This window comes from Prionailurus bengalensis, chromosome A1, assembly GCF_016509475.1.
Source record: "Prionailurus bengalensis isolate Pbe53 chromosome A1, Fcat_Pben_1.1_paternal_pri, whole genome shotgun sequence".
Taxonomy (NCBI): domain Eukaryota; kingdom Metazoa; phylum Chordata; class Mammalia; order Carnivora; family Felidae; genus Prionailurus; species Prionailurus bengalensis.
The window spans coordinates 213775002-213793150 of NC_057343.1; the positions used below are offsets into that span (position 1 = coordinate 213775002).

General features: G+C 36.0%; 1 non-coding gene across 1 annotated transcript; it reads left to right on the top strand.

The window, feature by feature from the left end:
* The first annotated feature begins 17703 nt into the window (after positions 1-17703).
* LOC122496845 lies at positions 17704-17807 on the top strand. The gene has a single exon (XR_006300964.1). It is a non-coding gene; the product is annotated as a small nucleolar RNA U13 (small nucleolar RNA).
* Positions 17808-18149: the final 342 nt, after the last annotated feature.

Sequence of the window (18149 nt, forward strand, 5' to 3'; positions counted from 1 at the left end):
AGTTGGTAAATGAAATAATGAATTTTTGAAACTCTCAGAGATCATTTTTTAAAAAAAATTTTTTTTAACGTTTATTTATTTTTGAGACAGAGAGAGACAGAGCATGAACGGGGGAGGACCAGAGAGAGAGGGCAACACAGAATCTGAAACAGGCTCCAGGCTCTGAGCGGTCAGCACAGAGCCCGACGCAGGGCTCGAGCTCACGGACTGCAAGATCATGACCTGAGCCGAAGTCGGCCGCTTAACTGACTGAGCCACCCAGGCGCCCCACTCTCAGGGATCATTAAATGACATATGTTGGAGTCACACTGATCTATGTTCATATCCTAGCTCCTCCCTTACAAGCCTTGTGACCTTGGCAATTTAGTTCATCTCTCTGAGCCTAAATAGGTGCCTCTGTAAAATGGAATTAATAATGTTGTGGATAGGATTAAGTTAAATAAGCTAAAAATGCCCAGAAAGAACTTCTCAATGCACTTGACTGAGTATTCACCCAGAACATGGAGGCTACATTGTTATTAATCCTTTCTTTGGCTTTTGTTTTACTAAGGCTAAGATGGTGCTTTTAGATTCTTAGTTCCAGCTTCTTTTCACTGTTTCTCTTGAGTTAGTTCAGGTTTCAGGGTCAAGGCAAGAATATCATTGATTTTAATAATCCTCCATTCATTTATTTTCCTCCCACTCAAAATGTTCTAGAGTAAGGTTTTTCAATGACCTCTGCAGCTGTCATTACTGGTAAAACCCATTAAATAGCATCTAACTGTCCAACTTGTCTGAACAACTGCACCTTTTGTTCCATGCACACTTCAGATCTGCGGGCCATAGACTTACTCATGTGTACGTGCCCCCTCTTAAGTTTCTCCTCACATTTGAAAACTGTTTACTTTTTCTTTGACAGTTATCTAGAATGAGTCTCAGATAATTCCACTAACTTGACCTTTCCATTAAGCTACAGAAAATTCAGAGAAAGCTCACCTAAACTTCTGAAGGAGACAAACTTTAGAAACAATGATGTTTGCCAGCATTGAAATTTGTGCTATTTATTTATTTATTTATTTATTTATTTATTTATTTTTTATGAAATTTATTGACAAATTGGTTTCCATACAACACCCAGTGCTCATCCCAAAAGGTGCCCTCCTCAATACCCATCACCCACCCTCTCCTCCCTCCCACCCCCCCTTTCCTCCCTCCCACCCCCCATCAACCCTCAGTTTGTTCTCAGTTTTTAACAGTCTCTTATGCTTTGGCTCTCTCCCATTCTAACCTCTTTTTTTTTTTTCCTTCCCCTCCCCCATGGGTTCCTGTTAAGTTTCTCAGGATCCACATAAGAGTGAAACCATATGGTATCTGTCTTTCTCTGTATGGCTTATTTCACTTAGCATCACACTCTCCAGTTCCATCCACGTTGCTACAAAAGGCCATATTTCATTTTTTCTCATTGCCACGTAATATTCCATTGTGTATATAAACCACAATTTCTTTATCCATTCATCAGTTGATGGACATTTAGGCTCTTTCCATAATTTGGCTATTGTTGAGAGTGCTGCTATGAACATTGGGGTACAAGTGGCCCTATGCATCAGTGCTCCTGTATCCCTTGGATAAATTCCTAGCAGTGCTAATGCTGGGTCATAGGGTAGGTCTATTTTTAATTTTCTGAGGTACCTCCACACTGCTTTCCAGAGCGGCTGCACCAATTTGCATTCCCACCAACAGTGCAAGAGGGTTCCCGTTTCTCCACATCCTCTCCAGCATCTAGTCTCCTGATTTGTTCATTTTGGCCACTCTGACTGGCGTGAGGTGATACCTGAGTGTGGTTTTGATTTGTATTTCCCTGATAAGGAGCGGCGCTGAACATCTTTTCATGTGCCTGTTGGCCATCCGGATGTCTTCTTTAAAGAAGTGTCTATTCATGTTTTCTGCCCATTTCTTCACTGGGTTATTTGTTTTTCGGGTGTGGAGTTTGGTGAGCTCTTTATAGATTTTGGATACTAGCCCTTTGTCCGATATGTCATTTGCGAATATCTTTTCCCATTCCGTTGGTTGCCTTTTAGTTTTGTTGGTTGTTTTCTTTGCTGTGCAGAAGCTTTTTATCTTCATAAGGTCCCAGTAATTCACTTTTGCTTTTAATTCCCTTGCCTTTGGGGATGTGTCGAGTAAGAGATTGCTACGGCTGAGGTCAGAGAGGTCTTTTCCTGCTTTCTCCTCTAAGGTTTTGATGGTTTCCTGTCTCACATTTAGGTCCTTTATCCATTTTGAGTTTATTTTTGTGAATGGTGTGAGAAAGTGGTCTAGTTTCCACCTTCTGCATGTTGCTGTCCAGTTCTCCCAGCACCATTTGTTAAAGAGGCTGTCTTTTTTCCATTGGATGTTCTTTCCTGCTTTGTCAAAGATGAGTTGGCCATACGTTTGTGGGTCTAGTTCTGGGGTTTCTATTCTATTCCATTGATCTATGTGTCTGTTTTTGTGCCAATACCATGCTGTCTTGATGATGACAGCTTTGTAGTAGGGGCTAAAGTCTGGGATTGTGATGCCTCCTGCTTTGGTCTTCTTCAAAATTCCTTTGGCTATTCGGGGCCTTTTGTGGTTCCATATGAATTTTAGGATTGCTTGTTCTAGCATCGAGAAGAATACTGGTGCAATTTTGATTGGGATTGCATTGAATGTGTAGATAGCTTTGGGTAGTACTGACATTTTGACAATATTTATTCTTCCAACCCATGAGCACAGAATGTTTTTCCATTTCTTTATATCTTCTTCAATTACCTTCATAAGCTTTCTATAGTTTTCAGCATACAGATCCTTTACATCTTTGGTTAGATTTATTCCTAGGTATTTTATGCTTCTTGGTGCAATTGTGAATGGGATCAGTTTCTTTATTTGTCTTTCTGTTGCTTCATTGTTAGTGTATAAGAATGCCACTGATTTCTGTACATTGATTTTGTATCCTGCAACTTTGCTGAATTCATGTATCAGTTCTAGCAGACTTTTGGTGGACTCTATCGGATTTTCCATGTATAATATCATGCCATCTGCAAAAAGCAAAAGCTTGACTTCATCTTTGCCAATTTTGATGCCTTTGATTTCCTTTTGTTGTCTGATTGCTGATGCTAGAACTTCCAGCACTATGTTAAACAGCAGCGGTGAGAGTGGGCATCCTTGTCGTGTTCCTGATCTCAGGGAAAAAGCTCTCAGTTTTTCCCCGTTGAGGATGATGTTAGCTGTGGGCTTTTCATAAATGGCTTTTATGATCTTTAAGTATGTTCCTTCTATCCCGACTTTCTCAAGAGTTTTTATTAAGAAAGGGTGCTGGATTTTATCCAAGGCCTTTTCTGCATCGATTGACAGGATCATATGGTTCTTCTCTTTTTTTTTGTTAATGTGATGTATCACGTTGATTGATTTGCGAATGTTGAACCAGCCCTGCATCCCAGGAATGAATCCCACTTGATCATGGTGAATAATTCTTTTTATATGCCGTTGAATTCGATTTGCTAGTATCTTATTGAGAATTTTTGCATCCATATTCATCAGGGATATTGGCCTGTAGTTCTCTTTTTTTACTGGGTCTCTGTCTGGTTAAATTTGTGCTTTTTATTGGCTCGTTTTACCCTTGGCGTTGATGAAAAGAATTGTTATAGTGTGAGGTCCATTGGAAGCAGTTAGCTTTATAAGTCCTGCATTAGGTAAAATTGTGAATAATCATACTGTATGCATGTTCTGTTTTGCAATGCTCTGCCACAAAAATGACTTCATACAGGCGTATTTCTGCACATAGATGGCAGGCTTGCATCCAACCTGTTCTGCTTTCTTACCTGTTCTCTTAGGTGCCAGCTTGTCTTTATTTCTTACTGGGTCCAAACTGATGGCTTTATTGCTAAGGTTTGTAAGCAATTAATTCTCTATCTCTCTTCACAGGGACTAGTGAAGCCTAACTACATTGTGATATGGAGAAGCATGAGGCCTTTGGGATTTATGAATCATAGCAATCAAATCTGGAAATAGTCATGTAGCTCTTTGCCTGAAAACATATTGTTGAGAATTCAGTTTATGGTTATTGCTCTTCCCTGGTGCCAGTTTGATTGTAACTCAGTTAAAAAACTGCTCACACAGTCATTGTGTGAGGAGAGTTATGTTGGCAAACACTCTAGTGTTACAGACATTTTATTACCAAACTGAGCAAACATTTCCATAAAGGTTCAGGTTTTTTCCCCTCTTTAGAACAGTCCTCAAAGGGCATTTTTGCACTTGGCCTCTCCACTCGTTGAGCAGCACCCCTTTAACTAACTGGTATGAAAGTGAGGGCGAGGGCATGTTTCCAAGATTTTTTTTTTTTTAGGAGAGATTCACATTTTTTGCAGATTGATTTCTTCAGGCTAATAATAATTTTCCTTAGAAAATGTGAGCTTACTGAACTAATTTTTGTAACAGGGTTACTGTAATTTTCTAGAATGGAGGAAATTATTAAGATAATTAAATTCCTTACTCTGTATAGGCACTAATATACAAGAGTGAATTACTGGAGAAATAAATTCAGGTAACTTAATACTAGTAACTTTCACATGCAAGTTCTTGAAAGCATTAGGCCTCTCTACTTCATTTATACAATGAGGCTGATAATATATAGTTCTATGTCATAAAACTGTTGTGAAGTTTCAAGAAGACTGTGCATTAAGCATTTAACCCATTGCCTGTGTCATTACATGTGAGTATTTAATCACCCCAAGCTTGTGAAATTGGAGGTGTGTTGGTTCCTACACTTTACTGTGAGGAAACTAAAGTTCCCAGATTAACAGGGACTTGTTCAAGGTCATATGGCTCATTTGTGGTCCAGGGTGGGATTCCAATCTGATATTCTTAACTCCTAGTCCAGTGTTCTTTCACTAATTAAGGTCCAGGGGGAATTAATTAGGTGGATTGTTCAACATGATTTCAAGCAGTATTTCTTAATCTTTATTGCTCACTAGAATTATCTGTAAAGCTGTAGAATGATGTAGATGCTTTGGTTCCAACAATGGATTTTCTGATACAGTAGATCTGCAGTTTGTAGTTATAAACTCTCTTGGTGCTTCTCTTCCATTCTCTATTTTTTATATTTCTGGAACTCCTTTTGGATGTGTGTTGGAACTTTTCCTTCTACCCTTCATATATTTTCACTTTCACCTTTTCCTTCTTCAAATCTCGGTGCTGCATCCTGGGAAATTTCTTTATTTTATTTTTCAATACCCTAAATCTCTTTGCAGTTATACTTAGTCTACTAATTCACCTATATATTGACTTTTTCTTTCATGATTACATTTTGTATAATCTATTTGTGCCTAATTCTCTGTCCCGTTTCATGAATGCTAATCTTGCCTTTGTTTTTATATTTTAAATTAATTTTTATCAAACACATATGAAATAATGGATCAAATGAATAATTTTAAAAGTGAAATAATTCTATGAGGCTTATCATAAAGATCAGTAGCCATCTATTACAACCCTCTCCACTTCTGGTTCCTTTTTCCTAGTGGCAACTATTTTCCAATATTCTAGATGTTTCTATTATTTACTTCTGTGTTTCTAAATAACGTGTTTATATTGCTCTCTCTTAATTTTACATATTCTTTGTAGTCTCTCTTCTATGGAACATGAAAAAGGTGAGGGTTCCGCTTTCCTATTCCTTTCAATAACACAAAATTTAGTGTTTACTAAGAGTATATAAAGATTATTCATTCCTGAATCATGTAGTGTGTATGTTTCCTTCATTTAAAATTTTTTTGTTTTCTCCATACATGCTTTTTTTGGGGGGGGAGGGGAGTGTTATTTTTTTTTACCTTCTTGTCTTGAATTCCTCACTGAATTCATCATTATCCAAGTTTATTCCTGAACTCTTAGTAATTCAGATACTTAGTAACAGATCAAGAATCTGTATTTCTTGGAGATATTCCTCCTAGATCCACCTGTTCCAATCTGGATTTAATTGCCCTCTAGCATTGTTACACAAACTGTCTTCCCAGGACTTCTGTGTTGATTTTCTTACTTCCTGGATCCCATGTATTCCTTTTTTGTTTGTTTGTTTCATTTTTTGTTTTGCTGAATTACATAACCCAGTAGCCTCAGAGGGCAGGTGCAAAGTAAAATTTTTGAAAAAAATATATGTCTGGAAATAAATTCTAGGCTTACATTCAGATGTAGAATTCTAGATTTGAAATAATTTCCCTCTTAGTTTGAAGTACTAACTTAAGTTTTTCAAGTTTTTAGTCTTGAAGTAGGAAGTTGGAAACCATTATTATTTCTGATTTTTTAAATATGATATCTGTTTTTCTCTTCCCAAGTTTTTAGTACTTTTCTTAATCCATAGTACTCAGAGACCAAGTTTGATATATTTTCTATGAACCTATTTTTAGTCATTGTGTTGTATACAAAGTGGGTTCATTCCATGTGAAAACTAATGTCCTTTTGAGAAAGTTTCTTATATTATTTCTTTGACAACCACCTTATCTCCACTCTCTCTGTTCTCTTTTTTTCTGGACCATCTGGTCTGATCTCTTAGATAAAATTTGTATTTTTCTTCTTTTGGGGGGGAGAGTTCCTAACTTTATCTTCTAACCCTTCTAAAATCCTGTTTCTATGATGTTTGAAAGAGGTCTTTTAAAAAATTCTCTGAAAGTTTCTTGTTACAACATTTTATTCTTATTTCATATATGCAATATTTTTTCTTATATATCTGAGGAAGTTAACCATAGAATATGTTTTTAAGTCTCCTGCCCTCTATATTGTCTGTTTGTCATATACAGTAAAACCTTGGATTGTGAGTAACTTGTTCTGAGAGTGTTCTGCAAGACAAGCAAACATTTCTAATAAATTTTACCTTGATAAATGAGTGATGTCTTGAAATATGAGTAGTGCTTGATGCTGAACATCACATGATCACAACTGAGCCAATGGTTCTTCTCTCTCTCTCTCTCCTGCAAGATTGGGCGTGATTGTTTCCCATGTTTGGATGCTGAGTCTCAGACTGTGGTATTTGGCAGAAATCAGTGATTTTTCAGACTGTTGGAAGGTGTCCACAACTGGCACTAGTGTATTTTTTGTCACTTCAAAGCACCTATGAACAATCCTTTGCTTTTCCATATAAGAGTGAACTTAGGAATGCTTTGCTTCATTCTAGGTCAGGCTGCCTGTAGATATAAACCCTTTCCTTTGCTGCCTTATTGCCAGTTACATTAAATACAGTATATGACAAGAGTTTATTAATACTGTAAGGTAGTCATCATCCCTGCGAACATATACAATGGCCCCCATGCAGAAAAAGATTCCATTGAGCCAATACATGGCAGTGATCCTGTTAGTGATAGTGAAAGTCATCCTACACAAAAACCCTCCTCTCTTGTCTTCCTCACTCCAGCCACAAAGGTTTTCAAAGGTAAGTGCAGGTTCATTTGTTTAGTTTTCTTTATATTATGTATTTTCTTTATTATTTTGTATTATATTACAGTATTATAATCATTTTTATATGAATATTTATGGGTTGTGCAACGAATCATCTCAGTTTCCATTATTTCTTATGGGGAAATTCGCTTTGATATACAAGTGCTTTGGAATACAAGCATGTTTCTGGAATGAATTATGCATGCAAACTAAGATTTTACTGTATTTCTTTTTTTCCCATTTGTTTTTGTTGGTGTTTCATTTGATAAATTTTATTCAGTGTCACATATTTGGCTGTTCATTGATATTTTACTGAAAGACACTAAAAGTTTCCATAGATATGGAGTGGGCTTGTCAAAATGTGCTTCATTATAGAATTACCAGGCAAGAAAGAGGCTGGTCATGTTTTGCAAATACTTTTTCTTTGATTATTAATATTAAGAGGAACTTAGGCATTTCCTTTGGAGTGGTTTGTTATTCCAAAGAAGAATTGTCTAATTTCCTGCCCTAGAAGTATAACCTAGTTTTTAATGGTTTAAGCAAGAACCTGGGAATAGTAGTTTTTTACTTAACCTATTTTCAGTATGGAACTGCTGCCTTTATGTATGCTGGATGTCTCTGAGTCTATACTAAAGTTTTTCAGTTTCAATCTGCTTATAAAATCAGTCTTCAGACTTCTGTGTGGAAGTAGAGACTGTCTCCTAGCTTTCCAGCTCCATATCAACCTATCTTTTTCTTTCTTTCTTTCTTTCTTTCTTTCTTTCTTTCTTTCTTTCTTTCCCTTTCTTTCTTTCTTCCTTTCTTTCTCTTTCTTTCTGTAAATATATATATTATATATAAAGATATAAATATATATTATATAATATATATGATATATATTATGTAATATATATCATATATATATATGTTGTTGATTCCTTTACCACTACTTTCCCATGTTTAGATACACATGGTGCATCCAGTTCCTGATTCTCTCTGGGGCTCCATGGTGTGACTCTGCTTCATTATTATCCCCACTCCCAGCCTACCACTTGTGGGTGGTTAGCTTCCTGCCTCATTCAGTATGTTTTCAGTGTTCATGCTTTATCTGTTTTCCAGCTTCCAAAAATCTTAATGTGGATCATTTGCTGTGCTCTCCTCTTCTTTTTTTCTTATTCTTGTGGGTTTATATCTTTTTAAAAAATGAAATTTTTATTTTTTAGAAGAATTTTTAGAGGAATTTTTTTTTAAAGAGATGGAGGAAAGCTAAAATTATGTGTTTAATTCACTATGTTTAACCAGAAACATTTTATTTATTCTTCTGAAAAAATGTATATTTATTTTCAAGTAACTCTACCTCTTTGGGTGTGAATTGTCCACTTTAGTTTGTTGGCTGCCTTTGTGGTCATTAACTTTCTCATATTTGCAATTTTTGTTAAATATATGTATTATTTTTTGTGGTTTTATTCTGTCCATTGCTCCCCATGGTCATCTTTCCTTTTTTCCCTTCTCTTTGCTATCCACTGTAATGAATATGTTATTTGCCAGGCTCTTCTTCCTTATTCAGATATTCGTTATGTTTACCGTAACTGCAGTTGTCTAGGTTACGACTGCAAGTGTCAGGACTTGATAACTACAAGAGAAAAGGGCATGGATCTTTCTTCCTCTTTTCCCCCCTCCAGTTCTGCTTCCTCTGATCTTCATCTCAAATCTTTGCTCTTCTGCTGGCCTCAATGCTAATTCAGAGCATAGCTGCAAGGAACAGGGATTGCAAATGCAAAGGGTGACCTAAGAAACTGAAAATGTATTCCACTAGGCCCAGTGCTGTAGCCACATTCCTACCTGATCCACCAATCACACCTCAATCCCGAAAGTTCAAAGCCCTTAGAAAGATTTTAAGGAACTTTTGTGTAAGAGGAGTAGTCTTCCTTTTGTGGATTCAAAGGGATCTTAACATTCTTGGTCTTTCCCTTCAGGGTCTAAATAAGACAAAAGGAAAGAGGACCCAGGAAAGGTTTTTTGTATTGTTTTGTTTTGTTTTGATTTTTGTTTTTTAAACCTGATTTTGTGCTTATTAGCAGCTAAAAAAATTCTGAAAACTAAAATTAGTGCTAAAACTGACAATTTTGTATTCCTCAGATGGCCAAAGTAGGAAGAAATTGGTCAAAAGTTACAAGTGATAGTTATAGAAGAGAAGGAGGCAGGGCTGATCAATCCTAGGATTTCTTGACAGAAACAGTATCTGCTTATAAGGCCTTCTCTTTTTTCCTTTATCTTTTCATATTCTTCCTTTCCTCAAATTCCAAATAATAAACTGATTCAGAGAAGAGATTCTAGAGCCTATCTTTTTCTGGATCCTGGTTTTTATGTTTTTTAGGTATATAAACTTGAACAAAGTTATAATAATTACATTAGTGTGACACTGGCACAAGCATAGACAAATAGATGAATAGAGGATATTCCAAAACAGACTCAACTTAAATGATTTGTGACAATTCAGTATGTAACCTCTATGTATCTCAGTTTCTTCATGTACAGAATAGGATAACTATCCTTGTGAGTGCTGTGAGGATTAAATGAAATAATACAAATGTGGTGCTCAGAATAGGGCCTGGCATCTAATAAATGCTTAATAAGTTGTAGCTATTATTTTTATCTTTACTTCAACAAAATTTTCCCTAGTCCCAGGCCTTAATCAGCTTCCTGTGGAATTTCATATCCTCTTCTGCACCAGTTCTTCTGAGACTTAATCATTCACTATTTTGCTTTGTAACCAATTATTTTGCATGTGTTAATTGTGTATTTCCAGCTACTGTAGAGCTGTTTGAGGACAGAGACCACAAAGTGCATGTAGTTGCTTCTCTAGTTCTCATGGTGCTCAGCCCAGTGTTGGGAAGAAGGTGGAATTTAGTTTGTGCTCATCAGTGGACTGGGCAATCTCTCATTTTAGGGCTTAGGTGATGCTTGCAGGTGATCTGCTGTTAACTTTCAAAGACATTAGGTAGTAGCAGTTCTGTGTTTTGCAATCCCAAATGGTATCAGAAACGTTTGCTATTTTTACCTTTTCAGTAACTAGCCCTGGGTTTTATGAGTTCTTAGGATTATACCTGGTAGAATCCACACAGAAGTAAATACACTGCAAGGAAATGTAAAAATTTGTGGTTCTTGACCTCCCTTTCACCTCCAGGGACTCTAAAGAAGACAGGAAAGAGTTTATGATTTTTCTGATTTATGAGTGAGTAAAATTTTCTCATCCATTTTGTTCTTTTGAGCCTGTTTGGTTTATGTATTTTATGTGACACCCTAAAACTTGTAGTTCCTCTTCCATTTTCACACTGCTTTTGTACACTCTTAGAAAATCTGTTTTTTTCAGGGTCCTTTTGCTTCCCAAGAAAGGGCTCCATGTTTGTTACCTGCAAGGTGGCATATTGCCTTTATTCCTGTTTCAGACTAGTCTCATGGTGCTTTTATTCCTGAAAGGTGGCCAAAAATTGCTGTGCTGAAATGATCATTTGTGAATACAGTAATCCTCAGGAGGCATAAATTAATATCCTGTTCTCACTGTGTTTTTTATTGACTGTTAGAGTTATTCTACTGCCAGGTCCTGACTTGGTGCCCAGTGCTAACAACTGTCTTTAAAGGCTTATGAATAGGGTCATAAACACTATTTACTTTAGTAGCAACATGTACTTTTAGCATTTCCACCACTCCCTCTCCATGCTGCTCACTGTCACATGCACAGGCATTTTATAGTGAGTGCATGTTTATTCTGTACTTTTTCCCACTTTTTGGGTTCACATGTGCATAAATTCATTTGTTTAAACTTTATTTTCATAATCAAGTTACTCTTGTATCCTGGCCTCCAATCTTCAAATAGCATGAACCTTCCCAGATTATACGTTCTAAGGTTTTTTCCTTCTTTTTAACTAAGGCCAAAAATAATAAACCTTGGTTATGATGCAAGCAACCAGACAGTTAAACCATTGGTTAATGTGCATTAGCAGAAGTTTAACTGCAGCAGGGCCCTGTCATAGACATAAGAAAACCATGGAACACTCCTTAGTTCAATAACAAACTTGATATTCACTTCCTGGGTGGCTGAGGATATTCAATTCCAATTTCACATCAAAGAAATGTCAAAATAAAAGTTACAAAGGCAACTCATTTTTGTTTTTCCCCAATTTTGCTTATGATGGAGACTGGGTAGTTGAAAAAGAGATTATTCTTCCTGTTTCAAGATGCAAACACTATCATGTTATAATGTATATTAGATGAGAAATCTAGGAAAGAAGCAATATGGTGCAAAGGTTGATTTGATGGTGACTGGCTTTTCACTAAAAATACATGGTAATAAGTAGTGGATATCATTCATATAGTTTTCAAGTTTATCTTTAGGACAGGGCTTGAATTCAGTTCAAGCAGATGGATGAAAATATTCACTCATTCAACATGCCAGACACTGTTAAGTGATGAAGTCAAAATAATGGCAAAGATTATAGCTGCAAGAGTCTGTCTACAAAAGACATATGGCAAAGAACTATAAAACTTGTGTTTTTTGATCTTCATGTAGGGATAAATGGCACCAACAGAAGATTGTTGATTATGTACTTAATTTTTTTCTCAGGCTTATTTTACATATTGTTTAGCTGTATGCATTTTACGTTCTGTTCCCTTAAAACTGATCACAGTATTAAGTTGGGGCTAAGAATGCTTTTTATGTGTATATAATAACAAGCCTAGTTTACAGCAAAAGACAGTTCCTAGTTACTACAGGAATGAAAATTAACCAGTGGATACTAATCTCTTTTTTTAACATGATGGCTTCTGTCTCTAACCACAGAGGGCTGGGCTCAGACCTCACTATAATAAGAGTAAGAGACTGAGTTTGGAGGGTAGTATTAACTATAGTACATGCTGAATGATGGGCTTTTCTGGGGCCTTTGTAAATGAGAAAGGATGATGAGTGAAAGATATGGATTCAAATAGGAAAACCTGGGGCATTTTCTTCTGGGTCTAATACCTTTTCCACATGCCAGCATTTGTAGATCTTTCTATGTGCACAAGGTATAAGGAGTGCATAAGGAGAATCCATTTTTCATTTTGTTTTGTTACTGCTTTTTAACTACTACAGACTCTTCCCCATGAGAATTTGATGTCCCTGAAATAAATTTTACTTCATCAAAATTGAACCCTCTCTTCAGAACGTCTCTGATGGCTCTTCTTCCTTTGAATACTCAGTGGCAAGAAGCCCTTAAAATTGCTTTGCCAATATTTTCTGCATTCTGGAACTACTCGAGTGAACATAACACTTCATTTTTTTCCCCCAGAAATCTCATTAAAATCCTTACTTGAAATTCGGATACAGTTTAATAAAGTTTCTGAATTCAGTATGAAACTAATAGTCCATTAAGAATAAGGAATGATTGATGTGTTTTCATTGACCTTTGTTGGTGACTTTAAAACACCCTTTAGCACATTTAAAATCACCAGGCATGACCGTCCAGTGCTCCGCCTAACCTAGCCTCTCATTTCTTCTCTTATTAAATCTCTTAAAATGTCGAGTGGAAGAGATTGTGTCAGTCTCCTTTACTATTCTATTCTAGCATCTTACAATTCATGCAATACTAAAAAGAGAGCAGCACTCTTATGAATGTAAATGTATGTTTTGATATTTGCTCAGGTTGAAGCTTTTTCATATTCTGTTGACTGTCTTATTCATGTGCTAGTTGTTAATCATGATGCAGATAGTTGACACCATACATGGTATCATTGTACACAACAGAAGTTGTGCCCAAAGAAGTTATGCCACAAATCACATAGCAATGATTTGAATCTTTTTGAGTGCGAGGACCATTTTTTGAATTCCCCGCTGGACACATGCATACACACATACACTTTTACTCTTTGTTATTTAAAAAAAATCCATAGTGGAAAACAGTTATTATGACTGTAGTAAAGCTCTTTAGCAACTATTTTATTATTTTATTAAATACAATAGCATCTTCATACATCTCTGGCAAGTAGTTATGCATATGTGAGAGACATTGTTTTCTGTCTAGAAAATGAAGAAATGTGTTCTGTTTATCATTCTAAGTCACTCAGAATATTGGTGGTTTTTTTTCCCATAAAAATCCTTCATTTGTTATGCATATTTTTGGGTCTAATTAAAGATAAAAATAACAAAGATTGGTACACATTTATTTATTTATTTATTTATTTATTTAGTTAGTTAGTTCTTCTTGTCTGTAGGCTACAAGAAGGGCCCGTGAGAACAAAATAATCACCCAAGATGATAAAGCATAATAAATTTGGATGCTTCATACTGGTTCTGAGCCTCAAACCATGCTGGTTATGATTAAATCAGAAAATGTTTGTAAATAACAGAAAAAATTTTTTCCTCTCTGCAAACATCTTTAGGGTGTACCAAAATTTTCTGGTTCATGGGTGTTATATAACTTAAAAGAAAAAAAAATAATCCTTAGCATATATCACTTCATGGAGGAAATGCTTAAAGTATAACAATCCACTAATAAAAAAGTATTTATGAGTGTCTACCATGTGGCTGGCAAGAAATCATTGGTTTCTTTCATGCATTTACCACATGTTATCTATTGGCTTTTGGTGAGTAATGAATATCAATTTCTATGGATGTAGAAAAGAATTTTATATTACTGAGATGCATTTAGACTTAGAAAGTTGACCCAGGTTCTATAGAAATAGATTTCTCTTTGACAGGTATTTTTCTTTGGCTAACCATAAAAGCACTGTTGGTTTCAATCATTTTTATATTTATAAAGGACAAGCTGATTTGTATCTTTTGGCGGCCAGTGAGTATTCTTCTGCCTATATGAAGAACCGATCAAATAGTTATGCACTGTCTCTGTTAGATTATGGGGAATAAGAATGTGGGGTTACAGCATTGAAAACAGATATGCTAAAGGTACCAAAAGATTGCTTGTCTTGATATGGCACTGATAGAGGGAGAGAATTTCCCCTTCAGACCTTAGGAGGCTTGATTGTTTCTGCATACAGAGATGGATACATGGAGATTCACTTGGAAACAGAATATACTAAGCTAGGTTGCTCAATAGAATATCTACTTTGGGCTACTGATATTTCTGGTTATCATAAAAGTCAAACTGGGGTATATACACACTGTTTAAATAAAATATAAGTCTTTAAAAGACAGCTTCCCTTGCTGTGGAAACTTTCCATGCGCTGCTGATGTTAGCAGTATTTTGTTGGGAAAGATTGATATCACAACTCTCTAGTATGAACTTTAAAATAAAATATGTCTAAAATAGTTTCATTAATTATAAATCACAGGCCTTTCTTGGGCTTTTACTGTGTTCAAGGCATTGAAGTTGACAGTCAATATATAATTATCTGTGGTGTGATAAAATGTGAAGTTTAATTAATGAGCTGTTTTCATCTTCCTAGTGTAGTGGTCAGTTGTACCCCATTTGGCAGTTATAGCTTGGTTATTTATTACTTTAGTGTTATAAACAGCACATGCCAAATTTGTAGCTTCTAACTTAAAAAGGTCCCATATGGAGCAAGAATGAGACTATTTGAGCAGGAGATGCCAACAGAATAAACTGGATTCTCAGCCTATTTCCAGACTGGATAAAAGACCTATTGAATTGGCAGAGGTGAAGGAGCATTTGGACAGGAAGAGGAAAATTAGACATAGCATGGTAGCCTTGTGCTCTGCTCTCAGCGTCCCAGTGGGAGTGAGGCTTTTAACATTTCCCTTGAGATTTTCAGGCATTCAAGAGCAAAGGAAACGTGTGTTTTCCTTTTCCCTTCTGAAACTTTGGAGGTGGCAGTCTCACTGATGTATCTTGTGCTTTCTTTGTACAGGTGAGTCGGACAGAGATGGTGATATGTGCCGAATGACAGCTGTAGTATGGTAGATATTACAGAAGTTAGGAAGAAAGTTACCTCGGCCTGGGTTTGGTGAGGAAAGTGTTTTACTGCCTTACCAAGTTCAGCATGGGGAACACACTATTATGTTGGCTGGTTAAAATTAATAAAATCTTAATTATTCCAAGAATATGAACAGTAATAACCTTGGCTTCTACCTTTTTTGCCAACATAGATAGTAAAATATCTATTTCTTATTAATTGGAGAATAGATAGAACAAACTTTTTTCTTCACCCTTTGGGTACTTTTTATTTCTTCAGTTATTAAACTGCTCCAGACCTGATGGTTAATAATTTTCTTTTTTCTCCCTCCCCCCAAAATCCTGAGGTAGCAGGAGTCTTGATCAAGTTCTATGTATATAATACACAGTATAGAGAAGAGCAACAATAGCCTCTAACAGAACAAATTCTAGTCATACATCTTGGAAATAAACCTAGATCCTAATAATCACTTAGATCATAGGGCATGCATATCCCTCGCAGAGTTTTTCCTCCCATAAGTCACATTTTTTCCAGATGTTCTTCAGTCTCAAAAAACACAGAATATTCATAGAAAAGGTACCACTACCATAAACTTTCCCTGCCCCAGAAAATCTCCAGGTAAGAGCCTCCTTATATTCAATTTCCATTCTAACAGTAAAGTAATAAATTGAATTACAGCAAGCCAATACAACTCCTTCCTTACTTTTTATCCCATGCAGTTTGACTTTACAGTGACTCAGAAAAACAGTAAAATATTACCATAACCATGAATTGTACCGTGTGAACTGGAAATAATGACTATGATGTTTATAAAAGCCCTTGAGAGATGTTGCTTAGATTTAGTTACAGATCTTTTATATTGGACTTAAGTCCTTCAGAAACTTATCAGTTATTTAGTGGATTTGCAGGATAATACAGAGTTGCATAATGTAAAATCTGAGTATAGAATTTACATTATAAAACTATTTATAATTACATCTGGCTCTTTTGTCTTTTCTATAAGAAACTGCATTTTCTGACAATTCTGTTCCTGGCAAAGTTACAGGTGGAGGTGTGACCTTTAACCCTAAGTAAGCAATTATATAACTAGTTAATAATAATCACTTTACCATCTGCAGTCCACACTAAATTAAAAGACACCTGATCCTCAATTTTGGCATGTGGCTCCAATGTCTGCCTTTTTTTTCCTAGTTCAGTAATGAATGATCATTTCTATCTTGGTGATTCTGACTGTCAGTTTGATGGATGGAAAAATAGAACACTAAGTACAGCCCCATTTATTCTGAACTGATTAGTTCCACCCAGCTTTGTTCCCATCCTACAGAGCTCAGTTCTAAGATAATCCAGGCTTTCATGTTTCTTCATCCCATTTTGGTCCAGTAAATAGATAGACCATTTGTATTAATTTTCCATTGTGAGGTTTTCTAGTCTTGAGTGAAATTCCATTGGGTTCTGGAGGGAAAGGGGGACAATGGAAGGCCAAAAAGCTTTTTGTGGACATGGATTGCTTTCCCTGTCTCCATGGAGACACAAAGCTATCCCTTGATGGGTGTTAAAATAATGTAAAAGTTCCACCCAGACCTGGATATGAGGAAAGCATTTGCTTTTTGTTCCACCATGTAGCAGGCTTTTAGCAGAATAGAAAAAAAATCAATCACATTTACTGACAGTCTAAACACCTTTTTAATGTATTGCTCATTGCTGGTGCTGAACAGGGAGGGAAGCAGAATGGAGATGTTGGCAATCATAAGGGCTTTTCTTTTTCTTTTCTTTTTTTCAATTCCACAGATGTTTTGGCCTGAGTGTCTCCACTTTAAGGCTTTTAAAAAATACCCTCTGTCATCTTGTTATAATAGTTATACATGAAGTATTTGAATTCCACCTCCCCCCCCCCAGTCTTCTAAATGCCTGGTTTACTTTCCTCTTCATATTCTGTTTTTTTAATTTAATTCTTCCCAATTCTCCGTATGATCCCATATCTTTCTATACCAAGGCAACTCCTTTTCTGGATTTAAATGATTTGAACTTGTCAATGTTGCAATCATCCCTTGGGTATTTAGCCTGTGTATGTACCTTGTGAAGTATCCTATACTCTTCAGGATAAAGAAAAGGGTGGATGGAGGTCATGGAATCTGTGACTTGCTGTTTCTGGCAGCTCAGCCTCATGAACTATATTCATGGGAATTTAAGAACCTGCTTTCTGGAGGTCACCTGGCTGCCTAACTACATTACTGTGGAAGATTCTTATTGGAAATGAGCTGTTAGTCCAAAAACATTCTTAATTAATAATGCTGAGTGACTCTGCAGCCAGCCAAGATACAATTATGGAAACATTTGTAAAGATTGTGTGACCTGCAAAATAAGCTTCATAAATATTTTTAAAAAACTCACAGGGCTTGGATTCATTTGTAGTTCATAAGCATGATGATTGGATGTTCATTCTGTTTTGTGACATGTGTCTCCCTCAAACATTGCTACAACCTTGGCACATTATCTGTCTATCATGAAGAAGAAAAAGAAGAAAAAAAGAAAAAAAAACTTAGGAGGCTTGGGGTGCATTAATTTATATATATATATATATATATATATATATGTATATACTCTAATTTATCAATCATATATATGTATATAGTATACATATGGTATATACTCTATATGTGTGTGTATCATATATGCTATCAATATATGTTGTCTATTATATATAGTATGTACTATATATGTCTATATATACTGTATATGTGTAAATAAATACATCAGCCTAGGGGCGCCTGGGTGGCGCAGTCGGTTAAGCGTCCGACTTCAGCCAGGTCACGATCTCGCGGTCTGTGAGTTCGAGCCCCGCGTCG